This window comes from Acipenser ruthenus, chromosome 5 (assembly GCF_902713425.1).
Source record: "Acipenser ruthenus chromosome 5, fAciRut3.2 maternal haplotype, whole genome shotgun sequence".
Classification (NCBI taxonomy): domain Eukaryota; kingdom Metazoa; phylum Chordata; class Actinopteri; order Acipenseriformes; family Acipenseridae; genus Acipenser; species Acipenser ruthenus.
Window position 1 is genome coordinate 33,425,355 of NC_081193.1, and position 15,662 is coordinate 33,441,016.

The 15,662-nt window shown below is 41.2% G+C and overlaps 1 protein-coding gene across 19 annotated transcripts in view; it reads right to left on the bottom strand.

The window, feature by feature from the left end:
- The window catches only part of LOC117403074 (protein 4.1-like), a 128,282-nt gene that overhangs the window by 84,976 nt on the left and 27,644 nt on the right, over nt 1–15,662 (bottom strand). The window contains exon 1 of one of the 19 annotated variants that reach the window (XM_059024037.1): nt 5,359–5,525. The exons of the other annotated variants lie outside the window; for them this stretch is intronic. The gene's annotated coding sequence lies outside the window, so the exon portion shown is untranslated. Of the gene's footprint in view, nt 1–5,358; nt 5,526–15,662 lie in introns of those variants that run through there. 19 annotated transcript variants of the gene reach the window in all.

Sequence of the window (15,662 nt, forward strand, 5' to 3'; positions counted from 1 at the left end):
TTTGCTAGACCTTGCCAAGATTTCAGTAATATTAAGCTTACAACTAAGCTTGATGTTTTAAAGTGTTTTGCAGTCAAGTTGTAACAGCATAACCAAACTCTCAAAGCAAACCTTTCCTGCCAAGTATTGTAGTATAACAATAAACTTCCATGTCAGTGACATTCATTTCCTACCGTGGCTGTAAATGAAAGCTACAGGTATCACCATGATAAATATCCACATGCTGCAAACAGACAGATATCTTCTTATACCCTCAGATTCTGATATTCACAATATCAGGGTTTAACAGGGGGCAGATCTGTGCTGACTATCTGGTGTGTCCATGGTTCTGCAGGAAGAGGGCAGCAGTCTCGCAAGATCCGCCTGTCAGTCATGGCAATGACACGGAGTAGGTGGTGAAGAGGGTGTGTTGGCTTTCCCTCTCTCTGAGTGGCTGAGAGGTGGGCCTTGGGGGATTGCTGGGCCCATAAGTACTGCACTTGGTTGTGCATTCGGGTGTCCGTAATTGGAAAACACACTGAGATGCTGGCTGAGAAGGCCAGTGGTTGGAGCAAGCTACCAAAACAGGCAAGCACGGCTGAGGAAAACAGCCAGAAAAAAAAAAACTATTTTATTAAAATCTCTGGTTACGTACCCAAGGGGACGTGTGTAGTGATAGGGGAACCTTGGCCACCCCAGTGTATAGTGCATAACAGCGTAGGACAGAGACCCGAGCTGACCGGCTTAGCAGCAGTGGGGGCACTGCATAAGCAGCACCTTTATTTTGTAGTTTTATTACTGTGTTTTATTTTCCCTTTTCATTTTGCCTTTTGTTTTCATTATTATTTTGAGCACCTGTGAGTGCGCCAGCTTTTAACTGTTTTACCAGTATTGGTATTTCTGTGGTCCTGTGTACCATTGTTGGTACTCAGGAAACGGACAACAGGGCCCTCTGCGGGCAATAAGACAAACGTCTAAAATAATAAAACTGGGCACCAGTGCGGTGTTTGCAAATAAAACTTCTGTCTCCCATGTGTGTCAGTGAATTACCCACCACCCTTCCACACAGGGATATGCACAGGAAGTTTAATCACAATTAATGAAACGCTTCCCTAGATAGATACATGGCATGAAAATGAGGGGTTTAAAAATACAAACAGGTCATGATACAGTATGGTACATGTAATCTTTACCAGGCAGGTATTTTATACCAAGGGTTTCCCAAGAATCTCAATGCACACTCTGTCTGCCCGGTACCTTCATTCACTAGCCTTTGATACAACCTGGTATGGAATCAAACAACAATCTCCAATAGTGTTGGGTGCACAGTACCTCAGCCAAACTGAACTTTGCATTGGCTTCCAAGACAATCAGACTACAGTATCAAAACAGATAGCACCATTTGCACGCTGTAGACCTTCCATTTTGTGTTACTGTAGCAAAACAAAACCCTGTCAGAACCAATCAGTCCCCAGGTCCAGGAACTGATGCTCTCAAAATTCATATCGTCTTTACTTTAAGCTAGTGTAAGAGGCTAATATCGATGTGCATCCGCCACACAACCTCACACCTACAGTAGTAATCCACTGTAACCATAACAAACCTCAGTGACGTACTGTAACTGCTTGGACTGTTCTGACACTGCTTACTGTTCTATTGCTGCAATTCTACAGACTTAATTCAGGCGGTTGAATGGAACGTCTGCTCTATAATCTTGTGGCTCAGGTTTGCAGCATGCCAGAGGAATGAAGAACAGTACTTAAAATCCATGATCAGCACATTGCCGAACTACCAAGCATGACTTTTATTGTATGGGAATGAGAAAATGAATACTATATAGTGCTGAAGTCTTCAGACCACATACTGTACAGTACTGTATTATTGAAAATGTATCGCCGCCTTTGTTAAAGGTAAAACCATTTTATAAGTCAAGTTGACAAACGTTAAAACACATTTTGCCAATAACCACCCCCCCTTGTTCTTTCTACAAGAGAAAACCTCGGTTGATGTCATCTTCTACTGCACAGAGATCATTTACAATAATGCTTATTACAGCAAGTCCTATAAATATCTTGGCAAAACCAGTGCAATCATGTATTGTCAATAAGAAAACAATATGTACTGTAGTCCTTGATTGTACCGTTTTAGAATGTTTAAAATGCTAGAACATGAACACCATCTATTCAATATTACACTAGAGATCTGCAGGGCCTACTGCATAATGTATGCTCTTTACAGTCTGGCATTAAAAATTGGTCTCTCCTTTAAAATGACACAGTAATTGGGAAAAGATCATTTGCTTTGATAAAATAACATTTAAAAAGATCCGAGATATTTGTAGTCTGTTGATAAATATTTTTGTGTTTTGTTTAATTCTCTGTACTACAAGTAAAAGTGATTTATATAAAAGGGGTTTGGTGCACTTTGCTGTTTATGGTTCACAGATAAGCATACTGTATACACTTACACAGTACATCCATTAGTGCTACATATCCCTTTAAATCATACCATTTAATGTTATTATGAGCAGATTATAGGGCTTTTACTTTTATATACTGTATGAAAAAAAAAACAACACCACAACATTCACAACAAGCCTAAAGCAAGTTTAACATACTACAGGAGTGTTACTAAAATATTTATTACAAACAGATTACAGAACTTTGGAATGTAATCTATATAAACTAAACATGAGTTTATGAAAAACATTTTTTTTTATTCAGTGACAGCTGCAGTATCACATATTGCATCTTGTTAATACTGTACCACCTAACCTTCACTATCTGTGAAACACACAATGCAGAAATCCCTGCCTAAAACATAATAATAATAATAATAATAATAATAATAATAATAATAATAATAATAATAGATTGATTTACTTACCACAACATGCATACCCACTATAGGTCAAGATAGTCCAAAATTGCGTTTAACATCACTGATCGTTTATGTATTATTTTTTTTTTTTAACGTTATTGAATAATTTTAAAATATTCATTATATAACAGTTAATTTTGAAACTCTAAAGAAGCGCAAACTATATGCAGTCAGTTTTCTTCAATGTGCACAATTTATTTACAGGCTGTTTGCCAGGAATACAAGCCTGTCGTCCTGCTCTAGATCCAAGGTGGCACACTTTTTTCATTTATTTATTTTTTTTACATCGAACACAGAGGGACGTACTTACAAGGGCAGCAGTGTGGAGTAGTGGTTAGGGCTCTGGACTCTTGACTGGAGGGTCGTGGGTTCAATCCCAGGTGTGGGACACTGCTGCTGTACCCTTGAGCAAGGTACTTTACCTAGATTGCTCCAGTAAAAACCCAACTGTATAAATGGGTAATTGTATGTAAAAATAATGTGTAAAAAAATAATGTAATAGTATGTAATAAAGAATGTGATATCTTGTAACAATTGTAAGTCGCCCTGGATAAGGGTGTCTGCTAAGAAATAAATAATAATACAAAGCATTTTCAAAACTGAATTGCTGGTAGGATGGGACCAGCAAATCAGATGCTAGTTAACACGAGCAGGAAAAGAGCATGCCCATTGCTTGGCTGGCAGAAATACTGTAACTAGCATGGCAGGGCGATTGATGCATTTTCGTTGATAAACTTAAATAGTGTTTATTAACTATGCACGTTACAAAAATGTAATTATTGAACCGATTAGCCAGTATTTATATCGATGTAGATATTGAGGAATGGAATCGATCGAAAAATCAATTTTTGATTTAAATCGTAGCAGCCCTAATTCCTAGTAAACACATTACAGTAATTTCCTATTGGGATTAGCACCCTCTCTCCACCCTCCTGTTTTAGCCAAGGGACTGGCAAAAATGTGACCTCCCAGCAGCTTCTGTCAGGTGATTTAAAAATAAATAAAAAAATAAATAAATACATTCTCTGACCTGAGAAACACTCCTTGTGGGTTTTGGAAACACAGGGAGTGAGGTTTATTATGAAAATAAAATCTCATACAGAAAAAAAAAATGGTTGAATGTGAAATATGACCACAGCACAATAGATCTTTCTTTATCTACAGTAGATGGCTTTGTTTCTGTACCCCTTTGTAGGGCATTGTGTTTCAAAACTTAGTCAATTTATTGTACTTAAGTTACTGACATTTGTTTGCAACCTTCTTTAGAATTGAATAAGCTCCAGTCCATGACACGCCTAATGCTGTCCATTATTCATCTTCCATCACCCCAAAATGCCTGTGATTGCACACCAGCTGCGTCTGCATACTTGTACAGTACATTGAGCAAAAATAGGACTGCTTTAAACAAGTCTAATGCATTCAAGTCAGATGTCACATTAAAATCAATATTGGTACAGTAACTCCATACATTCAATTTGGATGAAGGAACAGATCTGGTGTGCAATGGCTTACACTACAGTGGTTAACAGACTCTCACTATGAAAAAAAAAAATGCATGAAGGAAAAAAAGTGTTACCATACTACTGTAACCCTGGCTAAGCATGCATTGCTAAGGATACCCACAGAATGCTCTAACAATTCGGACATGGCTGTGACTTCAGTTCGTAAATCCTGCTTCCCTTAGACTGTTTAATGCAGCCTATGCTTTCAAACCATAAAGATCACAATATCTAGAGCTTAGTACTGCATTGCTAACTGGCCATTTTGTCTTTCGTTTGTTGTTCTTTGAACAGTAAACTGCATGTAAAATTTGCTTTATAGAAAACAAATTAAAGGTGCACAAAAGTCATCTTGCACTGAAATACTGTTCTCCTGGAGCCAGTTAACGCAAAACCTCCTGCAAGGTAACCTGTGAAACTGGTGATAAGAATTACCTGCCCTCATATGGGCTATTGTCCACACATTTAAAAAACTTACTCAACCAATAACTTTGCATCACTTTATTTTACAGCTGAACAGTATTAATTGTATCAATGCATTCACAAACAGACTCATAACAGATTCCTTGTAATATTCAAGTGGTTACCATCAGAAACCCAGCAGTGCATGTACTGTACATTATGTCAAAACTGTATGGAATCTGGAAGTACAGTAAGCTTGTAAACTGTAATAAGGAGTTTGCCATTATCAATAGGAAAAACAAGTCTTGCACACCACTGCTTAAACCCAATCCTGTCCTTTATTCCAAGGGATAAAAAGCCAAATTATTTTTCCCACATGATCGCTTTATTACGGTTCAACTGAAGTCACCGGACCAGTGGGTTTTATCTAGTAGTTCTCTTTGACAGGTCTATTTTTTATTCAAAACCCTAAGGAATGTTTCTGTTAACTGATCTGATCGAATTAGCAGCTGATAGTTTGCTTCTACACTTGCATTCCTGTACAGTACAGCAACTTCCAAACAACGAAAAGCACAAGCAGCAGTACAATGACACCTACCGTGGCGTGAACGTGTCGCCTTGTCTTTTGATTTCAATGTTCCAGTGGACTTTTACTGTGGATCAAGCTTGTTTATGACTGCACACTATCATAGGGAAGATGTGAAAATTCACTGAATTCCAGCAGTCTCGCGAAATGCTTTCTGAATATGCAGACCCCACCCAAGCAGTGACACTGCCAGGAGGGCATGCTCAGTGCAAATGACAAGGTTTTTCTAATGCTTTTATTCTAGTTACAATCCTGTAGAGCACAGGGGAGCCCTGCACACACCCACGCACAGCACCAGCACTGCCTTTACCTTTCAAACTCTCAAACTTAGCAAGTAAGGGACAAAAATACTATTTGAGAAATGTTTTCATCGTCAGACTGCTGGCCTGCTTTAGTCTCATTCCATTTCCTGTCTCTTGAGTCCCCCTTTCAAACTTCTATCACAAAACAGTATTCTGAAACATTTTGAGTAACCCTTTACAGGCCCTTGCCTTATCAACTTGAATTCTGGTTAAATCATTATCAATTATTCACTAATATTATCATCAAGTAATTAAAATCATGAAAATAAATAATTATTGAATGCAAAAGCTGAGGTTTTGTACTACAACCTCTGCAGTAAAACTCAATAAGGACAAAAAGAAAGTGTGCGAGGGGGAGGATTGCCAAGACAGTATAGAAATGTGCAGAGCATGGAGGTCTACAGATTACAGAAGAATGACACTCGTGGTCTAGTGCTAGAAATGTTAATGAATGTAAGCAGGGGCTAAGACAGAGAAAGAAATAAAAGTATCTATTTTGCATACTGTAGATACAGTATTATAGTAGTTTATAGTAGATTAAAATGTATAGCCAAGGATATAAACACTGTATGACAGGTGCCAGCACCATGAAAAAGTCAGGGACTTACATCCACAGCTTTGTTGTGCTAAAACGATGGGTTGTCAAAAGTCATATGTCACAAGTAAGTAACTGTACTTCCGGCAGCGAAAGTGCTGCATTGGGAGCAGGTCTCCTGACCTCCCCCACGATCTCCGGCAGCGAACCTGCTGCTGGGGTTGGTGGTCTCCAGACCTCCTCCCCCTTCTTCGTGGCCGGCAGCTCCCCTTGGTGGAATTCCGGCCACAGTACTTCCTGCTGCGATGTGGAGCAACAGGCAGCCCCAGGCGATGTGGAGCAACAGGCAGCCCCAGGCGATGCGGAGCAACAGGCAGCCCCAGGCGATGCAAGGCAGGCATCCTTGGGCGAAGCGAGGCTGGCATCCTTGGCCGAAGCGAGGCTGGCATCCTTGGGCGGTGCCGGAGTCAGGACCAGTCGTGGTGCTGTGGTTGGCCACTGTGGCAGTGGCTGCAGCGGTGGCCCTCTTCGTAGCCGCTGCGGCCGGGCTGTTTTCCGCTGTGCTCCCCCAGCAGACTATGCAGTGGTTGCTGAGGAATGCCAGCATCAAGTCCTGGTACTACTTCTTGTGACGGGAGAGGCAGATCCTGCACCTCTTCCCCTGGTGGTGATGGAGGCAGTGGTAACTACTGCTCCTCTCCTCTTGGGGGTGAAGATGGCGGTTGGGGAAGTGACACCAGCAGGCATTGACCCTCTGCTGGTGGCAGTGGACCCAGCAGGCATTGACCCTCTGCTGGTGGAAATGGACCCAGCAGGCATTGACCCTCTGCTGGTGGAAGTGGACCCAGCAGGCATTGACCCTTTGCTGGTGGAAGTGGCAGAGGTAGAGGCAGCTCCTGCTGCTCTGCTCCTAGCGGTGGAGGTGGCGGAGGTAGAGGCAGCTCCTGCTGCTCTGCTCCTGCCGGTGAAGGTGGGAGCAGCGTGTAGTCTCCTGGCGACGAAGGTGGGAGCAGCGTGTAGTCTCCTGCCGACGAAGGTGGGAGCAGCGTGTAGTCTCCCCCTATTGCAGGGGACTGGTGCGGCTCTCCCCCTATTGCAGGGGACTGGTGCAGCTCTCCCTCTATTGCAGGGGACTGGTGCGGCTCTCCCCCTATTGCAGGGGACTGGTGCGGCGCTCCCTCTAGCTCGGAAGGTGAAACCAGCAGTGGCTCCTCTCCCGGCATTGGAAGCTCGTGCTCCCCCCGTCTGGGCACTGGCGAGCTGGCATAGGGGCATCCCGACCAGTCGTGTCCCCCTTCCTCACATCGCCCGCACCTGCTCGGTGGCACCTCGGAGCAGTCCCTCCAGCGGTGATCCACCTTTCCGCACCAGGTGCACCAGGGGAACAGGTTCTCTGGCTCCTCTGGCCGCTTTGCAGTTGTTGTTGGGGCAGTGGGAGCAGCAGTCTACCTCCCCCTGCTGATGGTGGAGACTGAGGCGACCCCTGCTCCTCCCTCTCCTGATGGACAGGGCAGCGGGCCACGTAGTGCTCACCTCCACAGATGGGGCATAGTTGGGGTAGCTGTCCGAGGGGGTACCAGGGGCAGTTTGTGCTGGAATGCCCAGGCTCAGCGCAGCAGTAACACCCGGGCTGCTGTTCCTCCGGCTGGTGTTGTGGCTGCTGCCTTCTGCCGTTCTTTCCCATCTTTTTTTTTTTTTTTTTTAAACAAACAGTACTCCTTCTGGCCTGAGTCTTGGAGGCGCTGTTGTCCCGGTTCTGACACCACGTGTAACAAGCAGGCTCTAGTGGTTACGTCAAACCAGAAAGGAGTACACAGACAGACGGTGGATGACATGGTAAATGCGCTTGCTTGCGCCGTTTTATTGTAAAATAAAAGGTTTGAACAAAACAAAAACACAGGACATGGCACTTGAGGCCAAAATAAATAGACAAACAAAACGGACTAACACTTAACAAACGGTGGATGCACAGACAAACAACACGGTGAGTTTAAACAGTTGTTATTATTATTATTATTAGTTTATTTAGTTTATTTAGCAGATGCCTTTATCCAAGGCGACTTACAGAGACTAGGGTGTGTGAACTATGCATCAGTTGCAGAGTCACTTACAATTACATCTCACCCGAAAAGACGGAGCACAAGGAGGTTAAGTGACTTGCTCAGGGTCACACAATGAGTCAGTGGCTGAGGTGGGATTTGAACCGGGGACCTTCTGGTTACAAGCCTGTTTCTTTAACCACTGGACCACACAGCCTCCTATAAACTAAATTATATTCCTCACCGAACACACAACCCAGAGTGAGTAAAACGTGCATCTATATATACTGTTGTGCAGGGATTCAATTACTAATTATTCACTTGAATCCCAGCATGTGAATTAATTATGTGCAACCTCGTGCTTACATATTAAATTATTATTATTATTATTATTATTATTATTATTATTATTATTATTATTATTATTATTATTATTTATTTCTTAGCAGACGCCCTTATCCAGGGCGACTTACAATTGTTACAAGATATCACATTATACATTATTTCACATTATACAGATATTACATTTACATACACTTACCCATTTATACAGTTGGGTTTTTACTGGAGCAATCTCGGTAAAGTACCTTGCTCAAGGGTACAACAGCAGTGTCCCCCACTGGGGAGTGAACCCACAACCCTCCGGTCAAGAGTCCAGAGCCCTAACCACTACTCCACACTGCTGCCCAATACTCCACACTGCTGCCCAATTAAATACTTTAAATGCACGTGAAGTGATGTGCCATCCTCGTGCCTAAATACAATTCTACATCTTAAATAACTCGTGCTGCACACACCCATTTATATCCCGTGCAGCCATCTCTATACACCAACATTAACACACGCAACATACAACATATAACACACAAATGCACACAGGGGCGGGGCACATTGCCACAATGTGTCACGGTGCTCCATCTCCTTGCAAAACGCTGAGGAGTTACTGCAAAGGAATTCAAAGAAATGTGAATGTCAATAACAAATCATCCAGTTTTCTGCTCTAATCCAGCTTCTTTGCAGTTGTAAAAAGATACCTGTTCTCCGTACGATACAGTAAAAACCCAGGGTTTAAACCAGCTACTATAGAAATAATAAACATACAGTAAATTAATGAATTTGTTTTACATTAGATGATCTCTCCTCTATTAAATCCAGAGCAGATTTTAGTACTGTATCAGGGACAATCTGTAGCAATACCAACTAGTGTACTGTACAGTATGCCTTGTGATTGCAATTTCAAATTATTGATAAAATAATTAATAAGGCTAATAATTTTACACCAGCACATGGTGGTATTGAAGCAAAGCTTAAGTAATTAGAGTAGTTGTTTGTCTTTTATATACAGTACAACAGTTTGTTACTTAGTGGCACAGAATGGCAATCCTTATTTTTTTAACACACCAACGTTAGCAAACTTTCATGAATTAAAAAGAAGCTTGTACTGTAGGGTCTCTCCACACTAACATGTTGTCAATGTCTCACTGTAAACTACAGAAACATTTTTTTCACAAATCAAACCAGAAATTCTTAAATCAACCTAATAATTTGAATTGAGCGAACAATGTTAACTACTGTAAAAAGACTTATGCTAAGGTAGACTGCCATACTAAATACATTTCAAGTGTTCTATCTGCTGTGCTTTGACAAGTTTCCATGGAAACAGGTTATTGGTTGGCCAAGCAACACTGGCTACAGCGTTTCAATTTCAATTTTTCAATAGCAATAAAAGGTTTTGTGATTAATCCACCGATATAAAAAACAGTGGTATTGTAATTTACTAAGCAACTACTGTGAGCTACATAAAAGTACAGTCCCTACCCCCAATAGAAACCACTCCAGCAAATAAATACTCTAACTAAATAGGAGTAAACAAAAACAAAGCATATGGAAACCATACACTGTGTGAAAAAGCTCAGTATCATTTATGTGCAGAAGTTGAAACAATGTGATAGGGAAAAGGAACTTTGAGAATACAGCAGTTAACCAACGGTGAAGACATTACGGTATGTTAAAGCATGATTGTTCTGTGTCAGTGATATGGCCAAAGGTTCAAATAAAGCAGTACAGAAAGGGTTTATTGCTACTGGACAATATGGAACAATAACTCAAACTGTACTATCTCTATACTGCAGACGCTGTGGCAGCTGCAGATAAAATAACTGGCATGAAAGGGTTCATTTTTCTTAAACTAAAAACAATGATCGAACTTGGCCACCAAGAAAATCACAGAATATGAAGCCAATACCTTGAAGCGTTAAGACATTGTCATTCAGAAACGAAGAAGATCCCAGTACAGTTCGACAGCCATCTTACAGTACAGTACAGTAGGTGACAGGTCTAAGTGAAGGGTGCCTTAACAGATTTTGCCCGAGAAGTTTCCAGAACACCGGAAATATAAAAGTTGTCAGCTGATATGCTTTCTGAAACATTAACAGATGTAGGTGCCACGGTGGAAGATTTCAAATCCATACAAGCTCCCCACAGGGGGATGGCTTATTAAACTTACTGTAAGCACTGTGTGACTACTTGAAAATCGTTGGTGCTTTTTAAGACATTCATTACAGACAAACTTTAATTTCAGTTAAGAATAAAAGACAAAGGTACTGTATTTCTCATTGAAACATCCATTTTAAACTAATTTGCAGAAATGCATATCTTGATTGAGTGTTTAAAGTTACAGTATGTGTTGTATGTTTTTAAGACAGTATTAGGCTATCTACTGGATGTATAACGTCTGTCTACTGCAGCCCTTTCCATAGATTGTTCTTCCCTCAACCATCAATATACTGTACTGTACAGAAGCAATTACAGTACTTCTACGTTCTTGTTCAATTTTGATTATTCACAGTTACAGTAGGCTATACAGACAGTGAAAAAGCAAAATATTAAAAGGAGCGTTATACACAAAAACTGTTATATTGTTGTAGTCAGAAGTCAGACCATCAGTAGGATTTGATCCACTTGATAATCCACTTGAAACACTAGCTGTACAGTGCATGAATCATACAGTGTGTTATGACATGAGAGGATTAAATATGATTTGCTCCTTACCTACTGTGGAAGGGTGATGGGCAATTCACTGACACACACAGGAGATAGAAGTTTTATTTAAAAACACCGCACTGGTGCCCAGTTTTATTATTTTAGATACTTTCTTTTAGCCCACAGAGGGCGCTGTTGTCCATGGCCTGAGTACCGGCAACGGTAAACAGGACCACAGAAATACCAATACTGGTAAACAGTTAAAAGCTGGCGCACTCACGGGTGCTCTGAAATAATAAATAACAAAAGGCGAAAGAAAAGGGAAAATAAAATACAGTAATAAAACTACAAAATAAAGGTGCTGCTTACGCAGTGCCCTCACTGCCGCTAAGCCGGTCAGCTCGGGTCTCCGTCCTACACTGTTATGCACTGTACACTGGGGTGGCCAAGGTTCCCCTTCTACTCAGACACGTTCCCTCGGATAAGTAACAATTTATTTTCTATATTATTTTCTTTCTCTAGGCTGGCTTGCCTATTTTGGTCGCTTGCTCCAACCAGTGGCATTCCTGCCTGGTCTTTGTTTACACTGGCTTTCTCAGCCAGCATCTCTGTGTATTCCCAATCACGGCCACCCGAATGCATAACCAAGCACTGTACTTATGGGCCGAGCAATCCCCCAAGGCCCGCCTCTCAACCACTCAGAGAGAGGGAAAGCCAACACACCCTCTTCCCCACCTCTCCGTGTCACTGCCATGACTGACAGGCGGATCCACAAGGCTGCTGCCCCCTTCCTGCAGTACCATGCATGCGCCAGATAGTCGGCACAGATCCACCCCCCCCCCCTCCCCCTCCCGTTACACCTACCTATTGAGTTTTATTTCTATTTAGCAGATTCCATGTATATGGTTTAAAAGCTTTTAAAATAGGATAACTGACTGGCAGAGTCTCACAAGTTCATCAGCAAATGTCAGAAACACAGCATTTCCTAATAGAAGATAAAACAAGAATGCTTTTTTTATTCTGTTGCAAGAACGATTCATTATTGATGACTACTCATCCTTGAAATAAAACTCACAGCTCCCAATCCTTATCATGTCAATTCAACCTTGACATTTATTGTAACTATGTGGTCCAAGTCATCAGATTTCAACTGACTTCAACTTTCTGGTTATCATGGTTTTTTGAGTCTCAGTCTTCTAACCCACACTGCTTGTATCTTCCTATACTGTACATCAATGCCTATGTTCACCCTCATGAAAATAACACGTTGTAATATAGAATAACAAAGCATCGAGACTGAATTATTTGATAAAAGATGTAATAGTGTAGCACATCTTTGGTAATGTAACAATTTAGTTGCCTTTTTTTGCCATTTGTGATTATAGACGTGAACTGTTAATTCTGTTTATTGGATTAACTGATATACAGACGTGCTCAAATTTGATGGTACCCCTCCACAAAAAACGAAGAATGCACAATTTTCTCTGAAATAACTTGAAACTGACAAAAGTAATTGGCATCCACCATTGTTTATTCCATATTTAATAGAAATCAGACTTTGCTTTTGATTTTTTATTCAACATAATATTGCTAACCTAATATTTTGTTGCACAACCTTTAGAGGCAATCACTGCAATCAAACGTTTTCTGTAGCTCTCAATGAGACTTCTGCACCTGTTAACAGGTAGTTTGGCCCACTCTTCCTGAGCAAACTGCTCCAGCTGTCTCAGGTTTGATGGGTGCCTTCTCCAGACTGCATGTTTCAGCTCTTTCCATAGATGTTCGATAGGATTCAGATCAGGACTCATAGAAGGCCACTTCAGAATAGTCCAGTGTTTTGTTCTTATCCATTCTTGGGTGCTTTTAGCTGTGTGTTTTGGGTCATTATCCTGTTGGAGGACCCATGACCTGCGACTGAGACAGAGCTTTCTGACACTGGGCAGTACGTTTCGCTCCAGAATGCCTTGATAGTCTTGAGATTTCATTGTGCCCTGCACAGATTCAAGGCACCCTGTGCCAGGCGCAGCAAAGCAACCCCAAAACACAACCGAGCCTCCTCCATGTTTCACTGTAGATATGGTGTTCTTTTCTTTGAAAGCTTCATTTTTTCGTCTGTGAACATAGAGCTGATGTGACTTGCCAAAAAGCTCCAGTGTTGACTCATCTGTCCAAAGGACATTCTCCCAGAAGGATTGTGGCTTGTCAATATGCATTTTAGCAAATTCCAGTCTGGCTTTTTTATGTTTTTCTGTCAAAAGTGGAGTCCTCCTGGGTCTTCTTCCATGGAGCCCACTTTCGCTCAAAAAGCGACGGATGGTGCGATCAGAAACTGACGTACCTTCACCTTGGAGTTCAGCTTGTATCTCTTTGGCAGTTATCCTTGGTTCTTTTTCTACCATTCGCGCTATCCTTCTGTTCACTCTGGGGTCGATTTTCCTCTTGCGGCCGCGCCCAGGGAGGTTGCCTACAGTTCCATGGACCTTAAACTTCTTAATAATATTTGCAACTGTTGTCACAGGAACATCAAGCTGCTTGGAGATGGTCTTGTAGCCTTTACCTTTACCATGCTTGTCTATTATTTTCTTTCTGATCTCCTCAGACAACTCTCTCCTTTGCTTTCTCTGGTCCATGTTCAGTGTGGTGCACACAATGATACCAAACAGCACAGTGACTACTTTTCTCCATTTAAATAGGCTGAATGACTGATTACAAGATTGGAGACATGTGTGATACTAATTAAAGAAACTAATTAGTTTGAAATATCACTATAATCCAATTATTTATTATCTTTTCTAAGGGGTACCAACAAATGTGTCCAGGCCATTTTAGAATATCTTTGTAGAATAAGCAATAATTCATCTCTTTTCACAGCTTCTTTGCTTTATTCTATGACATACCAAAGGCATGCAAGTATACATGATAAAATAGCTTTTAATTTCATCACTTTTCAGGAGGAATGAAGCATTATTTCAATGAGCTGTAAGGGTACCAACAAATTTGAGCACGTCTGTACATGTACACACATAATAAAACACAAGACCACAAAATTCTAACTTATTTTCCATGGCTTTTCAATATGCCCGACACTCCCGTTACACAGTACAGTACAGCCAACAGGATATTACTGTGAAATGTTGGTATGTTCATGCTTTTGTTGTACATTAGGGATATATAAAAAAATATATATAAATAAATATATACAGTATATATATATAAAAACAAAAAATCAGTAGACCTGCAATACAATCACACTGCTTTAGTACAGTATGTATCTTTCCTGACTAGTAATAACCAGTCTACTGTAGTGTACCACCTGGAAACTGTACCTGCAATATACTCAATGCACTAGGCAAAGATAAGGTCAAATGCTGGTATATAAAATTACATTTATAAAAGTTCCTTGCTGGAAAGAAAAAAATAAAATTAGGTTATAATGTGTAGATACTGTAGCTTCTACAATTCTGCCTTCCTGGCGTTTTACCAGACTGGCATTTGTGCTGAACTCAATCAAACAATCAGTATTAGTTCATTAGCTGCTCTTAAACAGGGCAGTGAGTGTTTGCAGTGTATACCAAAACAATCCAGGGCAAAATGAGAGTCAAATCCACATCAGGTGAAAACAATAATTCCTCTGTGCTGTACACGCAGCACATGACCTCCGTCAGTGCTGTTAAGGGACCCTCCTCATTATAAAATTGCGCTCTTATCAATCAGTCAAATTAATCAATCTTTATTTATATAGCGCCTTTCATAGTGAACCACCATCACAAAGCGCTTTACAAGATACAGTAAAAAAACAATGCATAATACATTACAGTGAAAAACAATGCATAATACATTACAGTGAAAAACAATGCATAATACATTCCTTTTCCTGTCTCTTCCTGTTATTCCCAGCATGCATCTTTCCATATTTCGAGTCATTTTTGCATTGAGGGTCCAGGTCTGGCATCCGTAAGTTAGCACTGGCAGCACGCATTGGTCTAAGACTTTCCTCTTGAGGCATAAGGGTAGTTTCCCTTTCAGAACCAAGCTTAATCTTCCAAAGGCACTAGAGCCCATTTTTGCTCTTCTGTTGATTTCGCACATTTGGTTCTCCGTTGCCGTAACTAACTATCCTAAGTATACATAGTTATTGACTTCTTCAAGCTTGATCCCATTGACTTCAACTGCCTGTGGAGTGGTATATTTATTGAGCATGACCCGAGTCCAACTTCCACTGCCTCAAAGTGGCAGGAGGGTGACAATGGGTTCTCAAGATGTAGTACAGTGGGGTCCCCTGACTCTGGCAGGTTCAACCATGCTGTGAAAGCTTGAGTAACATACTCGGCCAAAGTGGAAGGGGCACTCACCAACCCACCTGGCCAGCATGAGGAGTTATGGCCAACCTCCCCATGATGAAAGCACAGACAAAAACATGGCCCTCATTCCCGGAGGCTGGATTGACACCAACCAAAG